This window comes from Nipponia nippon, unplaced genomic scaffold (genome assembly GCF_047370975.1).
Source record: "Nipponia nippon isolate SJK-2023a ecotype South Korea unplaced genomic scaffold, ASM4737097v1 scaffold_8, whole genome shotgun sequence".
In the NCBI taxonomy this organism is placed as follows: Eukaryota; Metazoa; Chordata; class Aves; order Pelecaniformes; family Threskiornithidae; genus Nipponia; species Nipponia nippon.
Window position 1 is genome coordinate 44,479,525 of NW_028262402.1, and position 14,195 is coordinate 44,493,719.

At 40.4% G+C, this 14,195-nt stretch overlaps 1 protein-coding gene across 16 annotated transcripts in view; it reads left to right on the forward strand.

Moving 5' to 3' along the window:
- PTPRD (protein tyrosine phosphatase receptor type D) overlaps window positions 1–14,195 on the forward strand; it is a 1,305,401-nt gene that overhangs the window by 912,063 nt on the left and 379,143 nt on the right. The window contains exon 1 of one of the 16 annotated variants that reach the window (XM_087741436.1): window positions 4,227–4,584. The exons of the other annotated variants lie outside the window; for them this stretch is intronic. The gene's annotated coding sequence lies outside the window, so the exon portion shown is untranslated. Of the gene's footprint in view, window positions 1–4,226; window positions 4,585–14,195 lie in introns of those variants that run through there. 16 annotated transcript variants of the gene reach the window in all.

A 14,195-nucleotide genomic window follows, 5' to 3' on the forward strand; every position in this document is an offset into this window, starting at 1 on the left:
CAGGGTTTGAGACCTGTAGGATATAAGACCTGAATCTTTCTCCAAAATGGATTTAAAATGTGTTGGCACATATAGAAGTCGTTTGGAATGCCAGGCGGATCACACAAGTGTATAAAGCCTCATCTCTTTAAGACAGTGGGAAAAAAAACAGCGAACATGGCAAAAATGATCATAAAAAACTACACTTAAAATCCCTTTCTTCTCCCTACCTCTGTCTCTAACTATCTAAGTTTCATCACTTAAAAGATTTATATGAATCACAAATGTTTACAACATAAAGACAAGTACTGAGAATGTCTGCTGAGGTACTAAACCAGCATTTAAAGGATGCATACACAAACTGTGTTAGCTGAATAAATTTTTGCATATAGACAACACGTGTTTACTTGTCTAGTAGTGTTTTAGTATCTTTAATAATAGGAGCTCACAGTGTACGTGACTTAAAAATGAGAATTTTCAAACATCAGTATAGCAACTCAGGGATGTTTCTCATAATCATCTCATAAGCCAATGTCTAAAATATGCATTAATGAAGTTTTGTGACAAATCATCTGTTAGATTTCAGCTGACAGCTTGTCATATGTTAATCATAAATAACTGTAATATACGGCTATCATAATGTATCCAACAAAAAAAAAAAAAGGGAGAGGCAACTAGAGCGTAACCTTTATGGTCCCTCCACTGGCTTCCCCCTCCCCTTCCTAATCTTCCTGTGTAGTAACCCAATGTCCACTGGTTCCAGTTGTTAATGGAATGTCCTACTGTGCTAAAGAGCTTAGTGGGATGTCATTTACCAGGGATGCAAGCAACAATCCAAGGCACAACAGCCGAGAGGAAAATAATACTGCATACTATTAATAGAGTACTATTTAATATATGAAATTCATGAGACTGAGACATGAAGGAGTATGGCTGGTCCTCTACTTGAAGAGCTATGGCAGAAGTCACTCTGAGTATGGTCGCAGGGAGGTATTCAGCTGACCTGAAGGAAAGTCGACCCATTTCTCTTCCTCCTTTGCTACGTCTTTTGAGTTTTAAACCTGCACTCACAACCTGCGCTTCACATCAAACTTCATTGCTGGTACATAGCCTCAGTGAGGACACTGAAAGCAGCTGCATGAGCAGGAAGAACAGGATTTAAACTGTTAACTTTGAATGACGACTGAAAGATGTCTGTTTTTATAAAAACTCTGAGGGAATACATGATACTTAATTCTAAATGGCATAAAAGGCCCTTCTTCCTTCCACCTTAAAAAAAAATAATAGAAGATTCATATCTTCCAAACCTAATTTAATTACAATCCTAGCGATTGTTCAGTGTTTTACAGGAAACATTTCAAAGTTAATAAAATGTGTAACTGTTTTCCAATTCAGTGCTGTACTAACCTTAGAGTAATGTACTGCTGCAATCTTGACAAAAATAGACCACCAGTGTAGAATGCCGTGTTCAAAATTTTTATGTATTTTGGAAAAAAGAAATCCACTTTAATGAGTAGTTTGTAACAGATGAATTATGCTTCTTGATGTGCTCCTCTTAACAGGGAAGGAATGTTAAAAGTGTATTACCAAACCACGTATATACATTTATGTATGTATATGTGTACACTACTTATCTTAAGTATAAAATTTGTGCTACTGATGACAAGTGATGATATGTACTAGAGCAACAGTAAGTATACAGGGTTTTAATAGTACTTCATGAATTCAGGTTAATTTCTTCTCTTTGTTTTGCTTTAGCATCACTACAAAACCTGGAAATCTTACAAATAATATTCACAAGATCTGGTTTTAATACTACTATAGAAAAAAATGCATTTATTCCTAATGTGTACTGTGATGCTGACTGAACAGAAGGAAGAGCCACACAACATGCTTATGACTCTAAGATAATGGAAAGCTAAATGTAGTCCCAAAACTCACATCCACATTGTGATACCACATGAAAAATATAAAATGCATGAGTTTATTGCTCAATTCTTCAATGTCATGCAAGGATCACAGCATGAAGAGCACTAAAACAGCTAAGTATACTGATAAAAACTGCTGGGGCATAACATTAAAACCTGAAATACCTATTTAGTATTGCCATTTCAAAGCAAATACAGCCCTGCAGGCATCTGAGTCAAGGGGGCAAAGGTGAAGATTTAATTCTTGCTTTTTTTAACCACATTTATTATGATAAATAGTGTTCTGCCCAGCTTTTGATTTTTGTTGTTTTACTTTGAAGCCACAGGTGCTTGTTGAAAAGTTAGTCTTTTACTGAAGACTTCTTTCCGACAAGATAAAAAGTAATCATCCGTGCTACATTTCATATATTTACCTTTTCATACAAAGTAATTTTTTTACAAAGTCATTTGGTACTTTGAAAGATACTATTTGGAAAGGACTAGTGCTCCTTTAAGTGTAAGATTACTTGGGGGACCATTTTTCGTGGTGTAACTGGCAGCATCAAAAGAAGACAGCAATTTATAGGACTTGGGGGGAATGAAGTTTATCTTCACTTCTGTCAGCCTTCATGTTGGCAGCGCTACCTTCCAGGGGCCAATAAAATATGACTATGTGATAGAAAATACCCAAATCCCTCTTCTTTACAGAAAAGTAGCAATGATCTGCAATGAACTTTGCATGGACCACCATGACATTTCAGAATCAGGGGCTACGCAGCTTGATCAGGTTGAAGCAAGTCAGCGCTAAACTCAGGACAAGAAGCACCGATGTGGCCAATGCTGCATCTGCAGCTTCATACGTGCAGAAGGCAACTTCCATGGCATGAATCTTAATGGGCTCCCGTTACCATAATGACTGACTAGCATTTATTGTGTTTATCCTAACACTTTACCCCCATTTTACACTGGAGGAACTGTGGCACAGAGTGCATATGCTCCAGGCTTCTGAATATGGTTAGAAGCCAACGGTGAGGTTTTCCAAAGTGCTTTTCACCTAAATCCTATTGTGTCCTATGCACTGTTCCTTCTTTGCAGAGGATTAGACAAGACAGGATGAGAAAAGCAGGGACCTTTTTTTGGCCCCATGGCACGCCACCGATTGCTCCAAGCAACATGTGGTGTTACTCAGCATGAAATCTGTCATTCTTCAGGAAGAAAATTAGGGACTTGACTGAATAAGTAAATATCACTTTATAAAACCCCTCGTAACAGCCCTCTTGGACTGGCACATCCGGTAACCCCCGGCGATTTAACTGGCTGGGTGCAAACCCGGACGAGAAGTTAAGCCTTTAAAGTCCGGTGAATCTCACTTGTCCAGGGAGGCTGGGGTGGGAGGGAGACAACGGGCAGCGTTACTCGCCACAGGCCGTCGCCCGCAGCCCTGCGGCCCGGCCGTCGCCCCACTCGTATGCCCCCCGCCTCCGCCCCGGGGTTAGTGTGGCCGTGGGCGCCCTCCACGGGCAGCCGGGCGGGAGACGTCCCCCTCCCCAGGCCGCCACGGAGTGACGTCACCCTCCCCTCCCCCACCGCCCGGCCGCGCGCTGGTGTGCGTGCGCGGGTGCCCCGCGCGGTGCGTGGCTCCCGCCCTCGGTCAGTCTGCGGCCCGGGTTGGGGCAGGCGCTGCCGGTCTCCGCTCCCCCATCGCTCCTCCGGTCACTCCTCGGCCCCCCCCCCCCCCCCGGCCCGCGCGCAGAGGCACCGAGCTCGGCAACAAGCTTTCCCTAACACTTGGGGCCACACAGATCCTGTGAGCCACGCAGCATAAGAGGATAAAAAAACCCCAACCCAAACCGGCAACCGACAAACCCAAAGCCCACAACAACAAACCCACGAAACGGGAGGGCGTCGTCCCCACCAGTGTACCCACGGCGTCCCCGTTCTCCCCCGGAGAAGCAAGGCGCGGTGGGGGGAGGGCTGCTCGTGGTTCGGCTCTCGGGGACGGTTTCTGGGGATTTTTCCCGTGTCTCTGCCCTCCCCGCTCCGCCCGCCCCGTGCCCTCTTCCCTCGCTTTTGTTTGCGCTGCACTTTTTCTGGAGGAGGGGGGAGGGAGAGTGGGGGGCAGCCCGGGTGGGCAACCTCGCTGCTATTTGTAGCGAAAAGATCGGCTAAAAGAGGCGAAGGAAGAAAAGAAAAGGGGGAAGAAAAAAAAAAAAAAAGAACGAAAGGGGAAGGAAGAAGGAGAGAGAGGGAGGAGGAGGAGGAGGAGGAGGGGAAACGGAGCAGCAGCTCGGGAACAGAGAGCGCGCCCGGGAGCAGCAGCAGCCGCCGCCGCAGGAACGAGAAGAATAAGAAGAAAAGAAGAGCAGAGCGGAACAGAGCAGAGCGGAGGAGAGGTGGCGCTGGCAGGAGGAGGCAGGCGGGGACCTGGCTCTTCTGGATGCTGGATTTTCGGACTCTCGTTGACTCTCTCCCGCTCCCCGGCGCCGGACTGTAAAAGACACGCACCAGCGCCAGGCAGCAGCGGCGGGGGGCTCCGCTGGTAGCAGCTGCTGCTGCTGTTGTTGCTGCTGCTGCTGCTGCTGCGGGGCTTGGATTAAATTGGCCGCCTCGGAGACGAGCGGGGGCGGCGGGAAGCGGCGGCGGGCGGGCAGGCGGCGGCGGCGGCTGCTGCTGGGACCGGGGGAGCCAGCATGACCAGGTAACTGCCCCGCTCCTGACCTATTTTTTCCCCCGCCGCCGCTCCGTCTTTGCCGCCTCTTTCGGCGCGTTTGTGCCTGTGAGCGCGCATAAAAATGTGTGTGTGTGCACGGGTGTGTGCGTGCGTGCGTGTGTGCAGCCTGGCACACATGTGCCTCACATACAACTCTCCCCTTGGATGCCCCGGGGCTCCCCCCGGCCGTTGCCAGCCCGCTCCCCTCTGCTCTCCGCCGGGTCTCAGGCTGGCGGCGAGGCCTGCTCGGGGAGCTGCGGTGCGGGGACGGGGGATGGGGCAGGGTGAGGGCGAGTGATGGATCGGAGTCGACGTTTCCGCTCAATGCTACTGTACACTGGCGGGGAGGGGGGCTACGCTAATTACACGTTGGCTGTTTGCTTTGGCGAGTGAATTATTAATTATTTTGTTTATTCTGACGGGTGGGGAGAAGGGGTAAGGTAGCAGGGGTGAGAGACGAGGCGCCTGCCGCTGGGGAGGGAGTGTGGGGGAGAGCGGCCGGTAGGGACCCTCAGCGCCGGTCCGAGGAGGGCTCCCTCTTCCTCCTCCTCCTCCTTCGTCTCCTCCTCCTCCTTCTCCTCCTCCTCCTCTCTCTCGGCGGAGCGGGGAGGCACGGAGATGCGAAGCTTTTCACAGGTTAGGCTTTTAATTTCTTTGTTTACTCTCCCGAAACCACTTGAAAGGAAGCACATCGGGCTGGAAACTCAGTTTTCCGAGCGCTTACAAAGGGGCTCTTGAATTTGTTCAGCAAACTTAGCAGCTCCCTCTGCACCGTCTGCCCGTGCGAGTAGGCACTCCTCGCTGCTGCAGGAGCTCTCCCAGGCTGGCAAATAAAACAGTTGTTTTCTTCCACCAAATTCCGTATTTTGCCTGTATTTTATCTCCTCCCTCCCCGACAGAACTATGTTATTTCTTTAATAAGCGATTACCTCTTACCCTTGCATGTATGGCTTTTGAATGTCTGCTCCTCCTTGTTACTTCTCCAGACTGCTGTCATGCGTATTTTATCCTTTTGCCTGGCCTTTGTAAAGTTAACTGCCTTGTGGAAGGAGGGCAGCTTCTTTACCATGCTTACCATGTCCATATTCTCAGTTTCGGCATAGATAGAAGGGTCATTTTATTTACACAGAATAGTTAGGGTTTTATGTGTTCCTTCACTTGTCGCCTGAGATGGCGTTGCGTTGGAGATGAGTCTGTAGATCCTGATTTGCTTTGGAGTTTCCTATTTGCAGACATGAGTATTTTTGGTGAAGCCTGTATTCTCTTAAACTTAGGATTAATGTGGGAAGTTATGATTGTCTTCTCAGCCTTTCAGAGATCGCTTCCAACATACCTTTTGTTCAGGCACAAGCAACTTCTGTAATAACAGGACATTTATTGGGAATTCTGATGCAGAGATGGAAAAATGTGTATGTACCATGTTTTTCCTTCCTCTGGTATTTGCTAGTGCTTTATAATGTTATAACGGTCCGTACTTTCTTTTCTTGATGAAAAAGTGTATAGTAAATGACATCATTTTCTCCTGGGCTGGGAGCACACAAAGCTCCTACAATTCTTGTTATTAAACAGAACAACTCTGAAGAAAAAAAGGATTCTCCCCTCTCTTAATCATATATACTTGCATCTTACTTTAGATGGCAATTTTTTGATAGGTTCTTTAAATTCTGTCCCATGAGATCTGCTATTACTGCTTTTTTTATGTGTGAAATTGACAAACTGGTCAGTTTAATAAATTCAGCTGTCAAATTTTGCCCAGTCAAGATTGCTAAAAGCTGTAAATGTACTGGCATGGGATTTTCAAGGCAGCGAGTGTTACATAGAAAAGAAGAAGGATTTAATGAGAGACTTTTTACAGCATAGCTTTCCAATTTTAGTTTTGTCACTTGTGGTAATATGGTGGAGTATATTTAGATTTCTCTCAATGCAGAAATGATGTATAGCTTCTCTGTATCCACTTAAAGCACTGAAAGCTTTGCTTAAGTAGAAGACTTCTACTCTAAGAAGGAACTAAGAAATTCATTATGGTTTGTGTGTGCTATGGCAAACTGTCAGGAATGGTGTGTGGAAAGGAAAATGGTATCTCAGTATTTCTAGATTTCAGGAATGGGTCTTAGGACCTGCATTTAGACCCATCAATCATACTATTTTTAAAACGAGCACTGAAGAATAATGTGAATTGTGTTCTGCTGTGATGACGGTTATGTAACTCAAACACCAGCACTGTCAGTGAACTCAACGGGTGATAGTAAATCGGTGCTTAATCTTAGGGTTTGCAAGAACAGACTTGGAGGCGTGCGAAAGACCAAAATAACTGGTGATTTAAGTCTAGTCAGTGATTCACCTTTCGTTTTTAAGATTGCCCTTCGTTCCTTGGTTTGAATAATGCAGGGACCAAAACTACACAAGCTGAAGAGTAGGAATTCCCCTTCATCTGCTGGTGTGTGTGCTGAGCCACTAGGGGCCTGTATAAACTGCTCTCATACAGCAAATACCAGTACATGGGAGACACTCAGTCTTTCACCAGACATTTTTTACACAGATGCCTAATGTCAAAAGCAAAGTTGCCAGTTATTTGTTCCTTACTAATAGATGAGACTGCAGTTACTTAGGAGATGCATACAAATTGTATATTATTTTGGTTTTTTTTACCCTAATTAATCCATTTTCCCCAGTCCTGTGTTCTTTCCTCCCTGCTCTCCTGACTGCTCTGGCAATTTGGGATGAGTGTCGACTCGGAGGTGCAGATTTCAGGAAAAGTCAGATTTGAATGTCTCCCCGCATTTTATATTTTCTGTAAGCTGAGAAAATCAGATTTGTTGCCTGTGTGTTTCTTCTATTAGATTAGTAATGGTACTGTTGCATGCAAGTGTAGGGTTAAAAGATAAACTAAACAGGATTACTTCAAGGCAGGAACAGACATAGATTGATGGTATATTTAAGCTAGCTTTGAAAGTGTTACGTAAGTTTGAGAGTGTGGTGGCTCCAAGGCTTTGGCTGGAGCATAGTCAGCACTTAGGCGACCTGGGCTGAAGATGCACTATGTTTTTGAGTGTCAGTTTCAGAAATTTAAAATCCACCAGACATAGCGTTCTTGATAGACATTAAGCATTAAGGTCAAGTATACTTACACTGTTCCATTGTTGATTTTCAGTTTTTCAAACTGACAAGGCAGACAATTTGTAAAAGAGCACAGCTGAAATATTTGCATATTGGATTTCCTTCAAAATGAACTTCCGTTACTAAGCTCTTTGAAAATTCTCATTTAAAAGGATTTTCAAGCTGAATTGCAGTAAGGTCATACAATCAAAATGCAGTTTCCCTATGGTATGTTAATTTTTTAATAACCTGTCTTTAAAACAGTGGAGTTTAATATATCGTGTGGTGTTGGGCCAGTTACAGCAAGAGGCTTTTTGTCATATTACTGACAACAGTTGTGCAAATATTGACTGAGTTTAATTTTCTGAGATGTGCATGTGTGCATTTAGGTAAAGTCACGATGAAATGTAATGAAATCCACTTTAAAGGTCTTCTCAAATGATAGACGTCTGTTCAAAACCATCTTACTGAGTGTCAGTAAACCAAGGCGGTGTCTCTGAAATGCAGAGAATAGGCACTTCATTTGCACTTTGTTTATGAAGAGGAGTAATACAGTTCAGGTCTACAAATCATTGTGTTTCATTTTTATATGAGATCATGGTGATTTTTAACCTTTTGTTCTTTAACAAGTTAAGAAAAAGGTATAGATATTTGCTGGTTTAAGTTCAGTGTCAGAGAGTCATATAATGCTGTCTATTGTAACAGGAGCTTGTGTACGTTGTAATTCTATTTAAAAACAGTTGGTATAACACAGTCAACATACAATATTTTTATGAAAACTCTCAATTTCACATACTCTGTGAGTTGTTTACTTTATTTGCTTAATCCTTGTTTTCTTTGGAAAAGGCCTTAAATGAAGCTAATTAATGAATGTATGCTGGCACCTTGGCAGCCTAAAGCAAGAATCCGTGTTTAGAAATACTCTTTCATATACTATCAGTGATTTACCAAGTAGGAGCAAAGAGGAAGCGTTACTTCTCTTGGTGGTCTACTGCGGTGAAAGCTGCAGTACAACTGGAGAAATATGATGATGTAGAAAAAGATTGCATGAGAGTGCTTTGCCTGTAAATTCCTTTCCAACAAGCTTCACTTCACTTGTTGTTTAAGCCGCCGTGCGTTGATAGAACCATATGTCTACTATTGCATAATTTTAACTTACATTTCATAAACTCAGGTGGCCTTTGGTTGATGATTGATAATATTTATCAAAACATTGCATATTTGTGTCTTCCTATAGGAAATGGATAGCTAAAATGCAGGGAAAAGAGATACAAAGTAATACAAACGGTTTGTTTGAAAAAAAATAGGTTAAATTGAATAAATTATTGTGTAAATACTGAAAGCATTGCTTTTTAAAAACATGATTATTGTTCAGGTTCTTTCAATTCATTCATAAAAGTGACAATTCACACTAAATACTCTGTTTATCAGCTTATTTTTAACTACGTCAGCAGGTATACGTAGTCTGTACTTCGCTAAGATAAAAATACTTACAGATTTAAGTGTCTTATGCTTACATGCCATGACAGCCTTCTCCATAAGCTTAGTAGCACAGTGACCAAAAAAAAAGAAGGAAAAAAAAAGAAAAGGTGATTGATCTTGCAGTAGAGTTCCAAAACAGATAGAGCTTTTTTGCAAAAATCAACTCCCCTGTTTATACTTATGTGTCTGATATCTGCGGGGGATTCTGTGTGTTCTTTCCAATACAAAGAATATGCAGAAAACTTCCTCCTTCTCAGCCAACTGAAGACGATGGAATTTTAGGTGCTTTGATTTATTATACTAGAGGAGATGCCCTAATATACTATCATGCCCTGTGCTGTGCATCTTCATAGTTAAGCGTAGTGGAGTTATTTGAGTTTTTCAGTCATCTTCCAATTATTGGAGTCACTCCACTGGTACACAAATTAATTTGTTGTTTGCAGACAATCAAAATGGATGTCCTGGTTAGTGCCAGCAGAACTGCTCACATGTTGTTATAGTTAGATAATGCGTACTTTTTCCCCAAGCAGTATATCAAATGTGGTGTATGGAGTAACACAAGCTAGTGTATTGCTCATTCTTTTAGAGTTTTTAGTGTTCTGGAAATTATGTATCTGTAAGTCAGAGTTCAGTAAGTGCTGTGTAAAATCTGTCTTTTTAAATGGCAGAATTGGCTGATTCTCATGAAGAACATAGTCAGTGCCAACCTGACTGAAACAAATGTGGCTTAGGTCCTAAATTTGCAAATAGGTATACATTTCTCTTGCAAATTTGCCCATCCCATTTTGTTTTCGGTGTGTCGCCTTGGCTTATTTACTGGTTTTACCCAGAAGCCTGGCTTTTTGTTACTTGCTTTGACTCATTGAGAAGAAATTCGAATACATTCTGGTAACAATGTCATAGGCTTTCTGACCTTTAGAAAATAATTGTTTGCTAAGTTTGAACTCGGTAATTCTGCTTGCTTTACAATACTGATTGAATTAAAAAAAAATTCTTAACTGCATTTTTGAGCTGTCCGTAGGCTGTGTTCTTTTATAAAGCTTTCCCAAAGAAAGCTGAAATTTGTGTACGGGGAATAAAGAGACTGCCATTTCTACTATCTTCCGTTTCTTTACTCTTTTTCTCTTTTTCTCTCCCCCCTTACCCCTCTTCCCCTTTTCTTTTTTCTTTTTTCTCTTTTCTCTTTTCTCTTTTCTCTTTTCTCTTTTCTCTTTTCTCTTTTCTCTTTTCTCTTCTTTTCTCTTTTCTCTTTTCTCTTTTCTCTTTTCTCTTTTCTCTTTTCTCTTTTCTCTTTTCTCTTTTCTCTTTTCTCTCTTTTCTCTCTTTTCTCTTTTCTCTTTTTTCTCTCTTTTCTCTTTTTTCTCTCTTTTCTCTTTTTTCTCTCTTTTCTCTTTTTTCTCTTTTTTCTCTTTTTTCTCTTTTTTCTCTTTTTTGTCTTTTTTCTCTTTTTTCTCTTTTTTGTCTTTTTTGTCTTTTTTGTCTTTTTTCTCTTTTTTCTCTTTTCTCTTTTTTCCCTTTTCTCTTTTCTCTTTTTTTCTTTTCTTTTTTCTTCACATTTGTGCATGCTTTTGTAAAAGTGAAGCACATATTCTTTATTAAAGTTAAGGAACAATGCTTTTTACTTTATTTTTCTGAAAAAAAAAGGTAAAATTGATCTTATTAAAGTTCACAAAATGTGTAGGGATATTCTATAATCAATACCTTTCTTTCATCTCCTTTATGCCACAGAAAGAAGGGATTTATGAGACAGATGTGTGTCATGATTTCTAGCATAGAGACATGATTAATTTATCTGCGTAATTAAACTTGTGTGAATCACACTTCTAATTTTCTTTTCTTTTTACTTTTCTTAAAGGAAGGGGCTTTCTTCCTCTGTGGAATTTACTGTAGGCAGGGAGGTCTTTTTTTCAAAGGCAGTTTATAAATGTAGGACCAGAGATTTCCTGCCTAGGTTTTCACTGCTCTGAACGTCAGGTGCATCATTTCTTTACCTCTTACGCTACATTTTGTTAAAATCCCCTTTACAGGTGTACTGTGTATTAATACTTGTAGAAATTTGGCTATTTTTTTGTTAATAAGCAAACAGCTACATCTTGAATGTAAGAAGCAGCAAATTTAAAAAAAAAAGGCTCTGGTTACTAGATTAGAATTTTGTCATCCTATGTGTAGATAAAAGTCATTAATTTCATGTTAAGTACATGCAGTGAGAGATTTCTATAACACTGGTCAGAAAGTAGGACAGGAAGTTTTATTTTTTTATTTATGTTTGTTTGGGATAATAGTGTGTCTTAGAAAGCTGCTTAACTGCTGCCTAGTGCAGCTGTCCTTCCCTGAAAGATTAGGTTTCAGGAGCAATGATGGATGTTGAATGCCTGTAGCCAGTTGTGGGGTTTGCTCTGAGGTCAGTGGTACTGATGGAGGATAGGAATTTACAGCCTTATGTCTCTACACCAACGTAACTGCTAGCATTTCTCAAGAAAAACAACGACTAGGTACCTTCAATGCTGAGCTTGTATTGCAGCATAGTTCAGAAAGCTGTTCATACTAGTGAGAAAGAGTGAGTAGATTTGTGAATAATGACAAATTTAGTCATGAGTATGCCCTTTTGTTTCACAGAAACACCCAGAAATAGCTATAAAACGTAAATACAATGATGTGACTTCATTTAGAACTTCTTACATACTATTTTAAAATATGTTAACAAATTTGGGATTTACACTGTAGTCTTGTTATTTTGATTGTTTCAGATATGCTTCAACAGCTTATGGAGCATGAACACACTCTCTTTTTTCACCTAAAAATAGGGTGTGGGTTTTTTCCATGGAAAAAATATATGTTAGTGGTTTTCAGCCAGCTTAACCAAGCCAGAGTTGATATTCATCAGTGATGAAACAGTAGATATTCATTAGGTAGAAAGGGTAAATGGTATTTAGTGTTACCTTGTTTAGTGTGGGTATCACAATATGTATTGCCAATAAAGATGGATAGTTTGGATAGCTCTGATGTGTGCTTTCAGAAGTGTTTATTAAGATCAGACTTTCAGACTTTATGGACTATCTACCTTCCCTGAGATGTTGAAGTTTGTTCCTGATGTACGGTGATGTGATTAATTTTTAAAAAGTGAATCTTAGTAGAGAAAGGTGCACAACAAAACATGCTGTTTCATTGTTGAGCTTGCAAACCTTTTTTGAGTTGTTTGTATTAATTTGTACCTTAATGGTATAGGTGGATTTTTCTGTCAAGCCTAGGAAGAGCTGTCCTAATAGGCTCAAAGCCTTCAGTGGTCGGTGAGAAAGATTTGCTTTGACAGCAGCATTGTTTGGATCAGATCCATAGTGTCTTTTTGTCTTTGCCTAAATTATAGCAGTTCTTACCTTGGGTAATTCCAGCAGTGGTTATATTCAATTATAGAGAAGAAAGCTTAATAACACATCTGATGAATTGATTTATAGTATCTTATAAATTAGGGATTAAGAAGCATTTTGGTAAAGAAAAATACATATCCAGCAAGAATCACTGTAGAACAGTTTTGCATCAAGGAAAGGGCATTTTGCCAAATGCCTATGTATTCTACTTATTGGCAGCATGCCATCAACTTTATTTGGAAAACTGTCTTTGCTTAAGTAATAAATATTCGCTATTTACCAATTCATTTTACTATAAATAACAGATGGATGCTGTGATTAGTTCTTTTTTTTTTTTCATTTTTAACCTATTTCAAGAAGAATAGCGTTTTGCAAATTATCATTAAGTGCATCAATGACCTGTTCTTGATTAACAGAATTTTCCAAACAGTGAAATTGTTTTCATTACCTTGTATGATGATTTAGATGGTTTTGGATATTATTTTTGCTTGACATGAGGAGCCTTGAATTTTTCTATTGTACATGGCATGTGAAAGAAAAAGTATAACATTAACTTAAAGAAATATTTGTCTTAGTTGATATTAATGATACTGTAATGCAATTGTTTTTTGTTAAAGAGAAGTGGATAATCACTAGGTCAAATATGTAGAATTTACACCTGTTTCCCGTTTAACATTTTCAAAAGCTTCCTTAAATGGTCATGTGAAGTTTCAGCATTCTGACTAGATGAAAATTTTAAATATATCAAGGGCAGTAGATAATGAAGAGAGCATTGTACTTTCTAATGCTAACAGGTGGCAGTGAATGCCTGCAGGAGCAATCATAGCTCTGTAAGAATCCTAGCATTCCTTGAGTTTAATTTTGCATGATTACAGTGACTGGAAAAAAAACCAGAGTGTTAAGACTTTAGCAGTAGTATTTCAGTTAGCTTGGAAATTTCTAGACAGTTTTGGGCTGAACGGAGTAAATACTGTTTATACGTAAAAACGAAATGTTTATTCTCCAGCTGTTCGGCTGTATTTGATGGAACAGATATGTGTCCTTCTAGTCAATGTAATCCCTAAAAGGACACTCACTAGGACTGTGTCCCTGGCTGATTTATTCATAGGATTGCTTTATTAATCTAGTACGCAAGGGTAATCTTATTCCAAAGATATTAGAAAGCATGAAAATAACTACTGGACTTAAAGATGTGGATTTCTCTATCTTCGAGCAATTCGAATTTATAACTTCCATCAGTCTTTCTACTTTTTAGTAGGGAGTACATAACCTGTGAAAGGTGCAGTGGTCTTAAAACTGTTGTTTCATCTTTGCTGATCTCTGCAGTAATCCAGGTTGGAGAGAGGGAGAGTAACAAAAAAATGAAAATAGATTGTGAGTTATGTGTAGAAGAAAGGCGTGATGGGATTTTTCTACCGTGATGATGAATGTGTTGCTAGAAATGTTTATATAGTAACCAGTGCTTAACAGATGTATTCTCTTAATAGATAAATTCTTAAATTGTGTAACTGGTAAGCAAGGTGCGTTTTCAGCTTTTTTGTCATCATTGTTGTAAGGAGGTGAAAAGCTTGCTATTTTGATGTGAAGTTTTTGCTTTCCTGGGTTAACTTCATATTGCAGATGCCACGCAGAAAATAGGCAGAGTTGTCTGCAGTT